We start from the raw sequence: 9,420 nt of genomic DNA on the forward strand, positions 1-9,420 counted from the left end.
CAGGCAGGTCACTGCAAACGGGACCCTGTCAGGGAGCCCTGGTGGAGCTGAAGTACCAAAGTACTCTCTCCACTGCTAAGGGGATGCTGCAATGGAGGATAGTCTATTAAAAATGTTGTCACAGGCTAACAGCTCAACGATGATTAAATCTCGAAGCAAAAATAGACAATTCATCTATTTCTGAGGAGAAAGGTAAGCTTGATGCTGCCCGTTGGACAGCACTGGAGTCCTAGAAGCCATCTCACCATGGCTTCTCCGAGGATCTCCAGACCCTGGGGACCTGGGTAGTCTTCACAGATCCAGAGCACTCCCAATGCCACCTTCTGCCTACCACCACAACTCCACTTTCTCTGACTCACATCACCATTCAGCTCTCAGCCCCTCCAGATAACAGCTGTCCCTCCAAAGAAACAGCAACTTCCCTGATTTCAGAAGGACTAGGATTGGATCCCTCCAGCTTCAGACAGGTGACAGGAAGAGTTTCAAATCCACCTCTCCCGAAGGAAAATCTGACKAGCCCTGTCAAAAGGTTTCTCATTCTACTTGAGCTCATTTCACATTTTCATGCCAAGGGGAAATTAAGCTTTATAATAAACAAATTTATCATCCGGTGCCCAGGATGGCATGTCTTGTTTGTCCTCCCCCAAGCAAGGAGTACAGCAAGTTCCACAGTGGTGTAGAAGATGACACTGCAGAAGGTAATCTAAATTTAACTCCCTTTTCTACTTCCACTTTGAAAGTTCAGCAACCTCTTTTTTTCGTGCTTCTCTTTAATCAGCAGCTGTCCTCGTCTGTCGGGGGGGGACTCGGACACCATCGCCACTCCCATGTGCCCCAGCAGCAGCTCCATGGATATTTGACAGAGGACAAACTCCCCTGGCCTTTGGCCTCTTTGGCTCTGGAGCCAGCACATTAAAATATATAACAAGGAAAGGAATATACTTTTTTTCCCATATTGAGTTCACCAAATGCCTTTTTTAGTAGCCGTTTTAACAATAATTTCAGTACTTCAGAAGAGAGAGAGAGAGAGAGAGAGAGAGAGAGAGAGAGAGAGAAATCACACAAAATTCTTGCAAATGCCAATTTGCAACAGAAAAAAAAAATAAAGAGGAAACTAAAAACAAAACAAAAAACCCCACCTCAGAACAGACACCCTTAGCCACCCAACAGCTAGACAGCKTGCAGCAGTGTCAGAAAAAGACACCCATTCTGCACATGCCAAAACCACTCAGTGACCACCACTGCTGCCTCCTCCCAGCCCAGCCCAGAGTGGTTTCCCAAATGAGAACCCCACTGTGTGTGTCTTCTACATAACTGGGCTGTGAGACTACACACAAGCATTACTTATTTTTACCAACTTAAAGGCACCATGTAAACCTGCTGTTTAAGGGTAAGCACAGCTCTGATTTTCCTAAGAGAAAACAGGCAACAAAGCAATTTCCTGGAGGATACAAAACATCAGCGTTAACTAGCATCAGCCAGGCAATGGGATTTTCCAGCTTTTGTGCTCTTGGATCAAACAAACTCTCAACCTTTGCTTTTCCAATTCTACGGACAAACACCAGTGATATAAAAGGGCAGCTTTCTGTTTCAGTAATCTGTTCTGTGGCCTCACGCTGGCCTTTGAAACATCCGATTTTGGCTGTTGCTATCCAGAGCTCTGGACTAGGCAGATCCCAGGGCTGAGCCAATGCAGCAGTTTCTAAATCCCTACTGTCAGAAGGAATCTAACTTTAACCACCCGCCTCTCCCCCAGCACATACTCAAAAGGCAAAGCGTCATTCCAGATTTAAGACAAGTTGTGAAGGACTAGCAAAAGCAGTAACTTGGYGAAAAGCAAAAGCATCCTAATTTATGTGTGAATTTAGCAATCCTGGAAGGACTGACACAAAAAAGGTGGTTTGCAAGCAGGCATTACCACATTCGACTGCAGCAGGAGCAGCCACCCTCTCTTGCAGTCCCTGAGTGACAGCGGCCAGTAACATGCTCCACAACTCTGCTATGGGCGACTACGGAAAAAAATCCTGTAGAGGGACAGAAAAGAAAAAAAAAAAGAGCTGGACAAGGTAGCTCATACCCTTATAAAACCCTAATCAACACCTAGGTTCTCCTAATCACTGCAATTGCTTTGTATATACACCAACTAGTATCCTTTTACCCCCCTCCTCTTTTTTTAAGTTCRTAAGTTCTTGCCCCAAAGCTTTGTCTGGCAGCAGTGAGTTTCACAGACAGTGGTCGTGAACAAATAGTTTCTTTCATTGGGAATGAATTCACCACCTTCTAATTTGACTTTCATATTATTAGCAGGTGGGAACAGAAGTCCTCATCCATCTTCTCACCCATTCATTACTCTGTACCTGTTAGCTATCTTCTTATAAAAGATATCAATCTTCCCTATCCTCTTAATGTAAAATCTTTTCCCAAAGCCTTCAGCTGCTCATTGTCCATTTCCAAAACCTTTCTAATTTTCTACTGCTCTCTGCTTGGGGGAAACCAGAGCTGAAATAATAATTATTTTAATGAAAGCAAGAGAAGCTCTAAGGCAGGCTCAGCCTGGGTTCACTTCCTTTATACAAACCTGGAATTTAAGATCTGCAAAGGCTACACAAGAGTGTGTCTATCCAAGATATAATGAACAAAACAAACACAAGTTTTCAGTTCCTCAGCAGATGACTCTCTTGAGGGCTCTGAAAAGTCGGGACTCATGTCAGGACAGATTATGGGAGCTACATTACTTTCAAAATTTGCTTGTTTAGGCAGCCACCAACCATGCTTTTTTTGATGTGTGGACCCCACCACACACTGGTGAACAGCTTTCTACTGAAAAAGAGAGAGTAGRGGCCTCTAAGCGTTACCAGTCTGTAATACTGCTCCCCTGAACAAGCCATCTGCCCCAAACATGATGTCAAGCAAAGGATGCTGCTCAGTACCTTCACAAGCCAACACACTGTGCCTCATGACCTCAGATATAACATGCAAGTGAAGCACATGATCCAAGTGGTTTGGGCYGTTCTAGAGTTGCTTTCCATGTTTGACAAGAGATGCTTGCAAGCAGGTCTGGTAACCAAGCAAGGTGTAGCATTCATTTTCATACCCCCTGAGGAGACAGCCTGACCTTTAGGTGATCYGGTTATGATAACACAATTGCAACAAAAATTGATGTTGTGCATCTCAAATCTGTCAGGCTTGAAGCACAAGGCTGCTCTCAGCTGCTCCACTACTACAGCCCTAGCAGGGAGAGATTTTGAACGGTCAATATKGGTGTGTAATATCCTCTCGGTTAAACTTTAATAACATGGTTCTGCAGCTACATACATACACACACACACAAGTTGACCATAAAGTTGGAATAATTTTATCTAATTATTCTTCCATTTGCTTCAACGCACTCTGTTATTTTCATCTTGGTAAGAAGATCATTTCTGGAGCACCATCTATCCATTTTTGTTAGCCAGCCTGCAGCCCTGAGTGCTAGGACAGAGACTTCACAGATGTGGCACACACTCAAAACACAGTGCGAAAGAAGCAACCTCAACAAAAGTGACTTTATCTTTCCCCATCCTGGAGATGGCTCTGGAAATAAAGAAAAGGAAAGAAACATATGGAAAGGTATAAAAGCAGATCTCTGTTCCTCTAGAATAAGGCAATATCCAGAAACAACAAGCTCCATCTGCCTTGATAGCAAATATTCTAAAGGGACTTGTTTGCCAGCAAAACGAGCATGAGACACTGGGAGATCACCAATGCTGRAATAGCAATGCAATGCTAAATCTGCCTACAAACCACTTCTGTCCGCCCACCTGTGCACTTGTAGATCCCTGAAGAGTGAAGGGCAACTTCCACACCCTAACGATACCATTACAAGAACATGATGACTTTCCAATGTGAGGACCAGGTGTCCCGGGTTCATGTAACACACAGCATTGGCACCGCCTACCAAGACTGGCATCAACAAATTCCAGAGGACCAAGAAGAACAGGTCAGGCTGGTAACTTCSCAGTACCTGCAGGACCTAGAGTATCTACTCTTTTGCTCAGCAGACAAGTGGTCCAAAACAAGGCTTTCAGACCTCTGTCTAGTATTACTGTATTGTTCCAGAGTGCAGTAAAGTGGGTTCCCGACTTGCATGTAGTTCAACTATAAGTACACTGAAGTCATTGTATTTACTATTTTTCAGGCCAAACTATCTTTATCTTTGCTGGAGAGAATAATTTCGGGAAAAGACACCATACATGTTAGAACTAGCTTGTGAACTAGCACTGCAACCAATCTGAAGGATCAATAAATTTGAATGTGCAACAAAGCACAAGGGCTTGCAGTAGTGAGAAGCTATCCCTCTTCCCCACCGGCTGTCACTTCTGTCAGCTCAGTGATTTAGAAGTGCAGAAAACTTTTGCAGCTTAGTAAGTTAAGCAAACAGAGACACTGCTTTTCAATCTCACTGCTGTCACCTGTCTTTCTCTCTGAGTAACTGGTTAACCAGYGAGGATGAGACTGTGCACTTCATAACATGCTCAGTGTCACGRAAAGCCACAACAGCAACAGCTTGTSCTTGATTCCAATCAGCTTTCAATTCCAACTGAATCTCAAACAGCAATTGCCAAGCAGATATTGATAAATGCATGCCACATCTCCACCCAAAAGCCATGKGTAAGCTTTGAACTCAGGCAGGGTRCACCACAGAGGAAGCCACTACCCACTCTATCACTGCTATTTCAGTGAGAGCCTGTCCTGCTGTTCACTGCTCCTTTGTGGGTGAAGAAATGTCAATAGTAAAGCACTTCCTTTGCACTTTTGTACAGCAAGCATTCCCTCCTCTGAAACTGCCTTCTGTATTAAGCTGTCCTAAGAAGGGCACTCAAGGAAAGGGCAGGGAGCAGACAGGAGGCAGGGTGTTGTGGAGGACATACCCAAGGAGTCCTCTCCAACACCCATCTGACAGAGGAGATAAAARCAGCCACATCCAGGCTGTTCAGACACACCAACCCACTCAGCTGATGGGAGACTGGTGGCAATGAAAAGTCCAGGTGCATCTCTGAGACCAAAATAGCTTTTTGTAAGTGTAGCTTGCAGTTTCCAGCCCTCAGTTCCCACTGATGTTTCCCCATATCCAGCATGCAACAGCAGCTTCACAGCAACAGAGCTGTGGCGAAGCCAATGCAACTGTAATGCCAAAGTCTGTGTGAATCATCTACTTTTGTATGACCACTCCTTCAATACCCAGGCCTGCCATCCAATCCCAGAGGTCTTTAAAAGCTGCAAAGTCCTTTGACATGGAGATACAGAGAGACTAAAGGGTTGAAAGTGCTCTACTGAGAAGTGACACCAACAGCTTCAAAAGAGAGAGGGTTGATTCTGCCCCTTTAGCATTCCCAGGTTTTTGGACACCTAAGATATCCAAATGAAGATGTCAGGCTTCACTTTTAGTCTGGAGTGGGTAATGAAGTCACGGGAAAACCTACTCAGCTTTCTCTAAGCCTGCTGGGAGGGGGAGAAGGAGGAGGGAGTGGGGAGTTCAGCTGTTAAATATTTGACAAGACTGTCTCAGGAGGGCAAGTGTATCCGGGGTGGCACAGGGACACCAGTTTGGCTCCTTGCTTTTTGGCACTACTGCTCTTGTCTTCCTGATGCCCATGTATGCAAACAGGACTTTGGTAATGGCTCAAGAGGAGACAATCTGCTCCAGACAGGGAAGAAGGCAGAGTCTGCAGACAGTAACAGGATCCTCAAGCAAGAATCAAGATGGTAAGCGTCTGTTCTAGTTTTAGAGTCTTGCACCATGTGGGTACCAAAAATACAGCCTGTGTGTGCCCTTTGGTCACATCATCATAGACATGCATTGTCCCAAAGATGCTTACCCACCACAACCTTGATGGAGATCTTGGATGCCCTACTCTTACAAGTGCTATTTGATTTCTCTACAAATGACAGCAACTCACTATTTTTAGTGCTCATCTCATGTCTGCTTGGCGTTTCCCTTGGGCCTTACCCTTGTTTCACAGCTTTGGTGCCAGCTCCCACGAAGCGTTTTTTTGATGCCAGAGGGGCTGATGCCAAGTCTGTCTGTGTTGATGCCAAAATGGCAGCTGGCTTTATTGTTGAGACAGGATTTGCCAAAACTAACAACACTAGTGCTRGGGTGACTAGAATTGACTTTTAGGTTTTCATCTTCCTTACTCTTCTATTGCCTTTAGATTCCATGGGATAATGCTGCTCTAAATACCCTCTGGGGTCCTAGAAGATGGATTTTTTCATCATAGTCTAAGTCAATAGGCAATTATATACCAGACAGTCTTAACTTACAGATCCTTGAAAAGGATTCTTTTATACATGGAGCAATTATCTGGGATGCAGCACTGGTGCTGCTGGGCCCAGCTACACAGGCCAAGGCCTGCTGCAGATAAGGCAGGGCATGAACTCTCAGAGCCWGCAAATGTGTTTATAAAGAACCTACCACAAAAACAGACAATCTATTGAAGATAAGGGTGGCTACGTGGTATTTTATTACCAAGATATACCTACGACAGAAGTCTGGAGTGCATAAGAGGGTCAGGGATCAACCATATTACATTACATCATCATATGCAAGAAGAAAAAATCCAAGAAGGTTCACGGCCCTTTGCCCCTTTTGCATTTCACATGTGCCACTGTGTGAAAAGTCACTATTCAGATAAAATCCAGTCTCACATACAATGCACAGGCATGCTGGTCATGGGAAACATCCACAGAGATATGAGTGTGTATAACATCCACAGAACACATAGCAGATGTAATAGGCAACCATATGTGCAGATGCACATAATTTCAAGTGATGGTATTCCTGCAAATTAGGAAGTAATTTGATGTTAACCTCTGCTACTTTCCGTATAAATCTAAAACCCACACCCACATCTAAAACCACCCCTCAGAAACAGTGGTGTCAAATGGGCACCTGATTGCCCAAAGCCGCTCACAGCACTTGCTTCAGGAACAGTGAAGTTGGTTAACCTCACAAGAGGTAAACAATTGGTTAAAAAGGCTTTGTCATCAGGTAAGACTTGCTGGGAGGATCTCTTATAGTCTGGTCAGATTCTCTCTTAAGTTTATTCGTCTTACCTTAAGCTTTAGTTTACATCTTGAAGAGGTTTAGAAAAGCTCCCCCCCTTCCAACAGTCTTGTTTTCCACAGCTCATTTTACAAGAAAGAGGTTCTTTTATTGAGTTCTGAGAATTAGGTTTCTGTTTCCAGCAGAATACCACTTCTACATGGCCTGAACCCTTCTTTGGAGGAACGTATTTTCTGGGAAACCCTTCAGGGGAAAAGAAAAAAAAAAACCCATCAGCAGCTGAGCTGCCTCTTTCTGAGCACACTGCTGGATATTATAGTTTGGTAATGTTATAGAGCAGAGCAATATCACATAGGTCATGCTGAGGCAAATGTCCTCAAATTGCTCTCTATGTATGTACACCCTCAAACACTTTCCTATTATCCCTGGACTTTTCACTCCAGGCCCTGATRTGCCACCTTCATCCCCACTGATAAATGGGTTCTGGGTTGCAGAAGACTGAGTTTGMAGTACTCGAACCACAAACATTGGTTTAACTGAATCTTCTCCCTCTTAGAAAATACATGTGTATCACAACATGAAAAGTAAAAGTCTGTCAATTAACCCAATGGGCTGTGCAGCACCTAGAATTTGACATGATTTCTGCTATCTAGCAGAAACACAAATGCATCTGTACTGCTTCATTTAGGCTGAGGCTCTGAGTTTGTGGCCCAAGCATGAGGAAAGTCCCTCCACATGGTGTGGTGGTCTGACCAKCAAAAAGACAGCAAGACTTCTCCTCTTCCAAAACAAAGGGCACTGAAGATCACACATTTCTTCATACAACCAAAATGAAGAATGAAAGGAAATCACAAGTGTAACTATTAAGAAAACTCAATACCACAAGTATTTAAAAGATCACAGCACAACAATATTAAAGACATTAATTTTAAATCTCTAGACAAAACTCCATGAGAGATAYTCAGTCTTAAACTCCACTGTTAAAACGTTCCTTAAAAATGCAACTTAAGGGAAAAAAAACACTTCAGAAAACATCATCTTAAACAAAAGATTGTCTTTTCTAACTTGAGTAACTGCATTGCTTATGATCACTCCAAGTACTTGAAAGCAAAAAAGTTAATAACCTAAAGTAAGGAATAAACCAGAGCTGTGTATGGTTACGGGCAGATTCAAGCTGGGTTTACCCATACTTGTAAAACAGAATAAAATATAAAATAACTTAAAGCCTGATCTCTCCCCTCTTACAGTACTGGTTCTGTTTTGACTGACATCTTTCCCAGGAAAACAAGAAAAGCTCCCCAGAAGGCCACACACTTTGCTGCACTGCCAACCAGAGAGCAGATGTTTTGAGGGGCCCTCAGAAAGCATGATGTACAAAATCCAGAGCTGACAGATSTAAGTTTCCAGGTGCAGGTGAAGCTGGTTTGAACCAAGCACACAGGGCAAAAATTCAGTGCCCCTCATCACCAGCTTCACCATCCTGCTTCATTTTCCCTCTCTGTGGCTATTAACCATAGAACGGGGATAATGCCTGAGATATGCAACCATTGGACTTGGAATACAATTAACTGCAATTCTTGCCATGCCTAGCAGAACTGCCACCAGCTACCCAAATATTTCCTGTCAGGCTCAGCTCATCTAGAGACCGCCCCGGGAAGCCCGAAGTTATGTAAGGAACAGGCGGCTGAGAGGAAGCGATGTCCCGGTGTCGCCTTTCAGCACCGGTCCTGGCATTACGCAGTTTGCACTTTGCTTAAGCATCAAAGGCACTGGTGGCACCTCCAATCACAGCCAGTTTCTAAATTTCAGTGACAAACCTGCTGGCCAGGCAGCTTTGCCCTTTCAAGGGCAGATACCTCCAACACCCTGCRGTCCTGCTCCCCTTCCTTCCTGGTATCTAGGATTTTCCCCTTAGGTGTATGCAAAACGTGTTCTCCCCTTGTGTGCATAAGCATGTTTATTTCAGAGAGTTCAGTAATTAAAAACTAAATTCAGTTTTATTTTGGGAAGAAAYGTTGATAACCATAGCCTGCCTCTGTGGACGTTATCTTATCCAAACTGCTATAACTTCCATTAATGTTTGTTATTCCACTAGCAGATAATGGGAACACTCCCCTGGCTGTGCAGAGCTGAAGGAGGACCAGATGACCCACATGGTTTTACCTCTTTCATGCACTTCTCTGCAGCAAGGTTGCAGGCTGCAGGAAAGGAGAAGACCAAGCACTTGCTTTCTCCTTTGCTCAAGCCTGGCTCCCACACATCCATGTGCTCTAGATCACAAAATCAGTGACCTCTTACWCCTGCAACCATTGCTTCTCATGAAGTCTCCCATAGCATAAACCAAATAGTCTCTATGCATCAGAATAAAAAAAAAA

At 44.0% G+C, this 9,420-nt stretch overlaps 1 protein-coding gene across 4 annotated transcripts in view; it reads right to left on the bottom strand.

The window, feature by feature from the left end:
- WBP1L (WW domain binding protein 1 like) overlaps window positions 1-9,420 on the bottom strand; it is a 58,641-nt gene that overhangs the window by 24,854 nt on the left and 24,367 nt on the right. Inside the window, exon 2 of one of the 4 annotated variants that reach the window (XM_057379735.1) lies at window positions 1,919-2,024. The exons of 2 other annotated variants lie outside the window; for them this stretch is intronic. The gene's annotated coding sequence lies outside the window, so the exon portion shown is untranslated. Of the gene's footprint in view, window positions 1-1,918; window positions 2,025-7,095; window positions 7,247-9,420 lie in introns of those variants that run through there. One more of the 4 variants, XM_057379742.1, reaches the window with a different exon arrangement.

The sequence above is a fragment of the Malurus melanocephalus genome, unplaced genomic scaffold (assembly GCF_030028575.1).
Source record: "Malurus melanocephalus ecotype Western Australia unplaced genomic scaffold, MMel_1.1 scaffold_12, whole genome shotgun sequence".
Taxonomy (NCBI): Eukaryota; Metazoa; Chordata; class Aves; order Passeriformes; family Maluridae; genus Malurus; species Malurus melanocephalus.